Source organism: Kryptolebias marmoratus, linkage group LG16 (assembly GCF_001649575.2).
Source record: "Kryptolebias marmoratus isolate JLee-2015 linkage group LG16, ASM164957v2, whole genome shotgun sequence".
NCBI lineage: Eukaryota > Metazoa > Chordata > Actinopteri > Cyprinodontiformes > Rivulidae > Kryptolebias > Kryptolebias marmoratus.
In genome coordinates, this window is record NC_051445.1 from 29393253 (window position 1) to 29393553 (window position 301).

The window sequence follows — 301 nt, forward strand, 5'->3', positions numbered from 1 at the left end:
ATGTCCAGAAATCCGAAAACCAGCAAGTATCCGACAGGGGCAAGGCGTGGGGAAAAATCCAAAAGGCAAGAGCGGGGTCGAGGCACAGGAAGTCAGTCCGTGAACGCTGGAGAATTACTTGCTGTTGGGCTTTCATAATCTGGCACTGGAGTAGAGCAGAGAAGGAGAATATATAGGCCACCGCCCAGGTGTAGGGGAGGTGATCAACAGCGGGCCCAGGTGACGAGAATTAACATGATTATCACAGGCATGGCAAACACAGGCAAGATTATTACAGAAAACACATATACATACACAATTA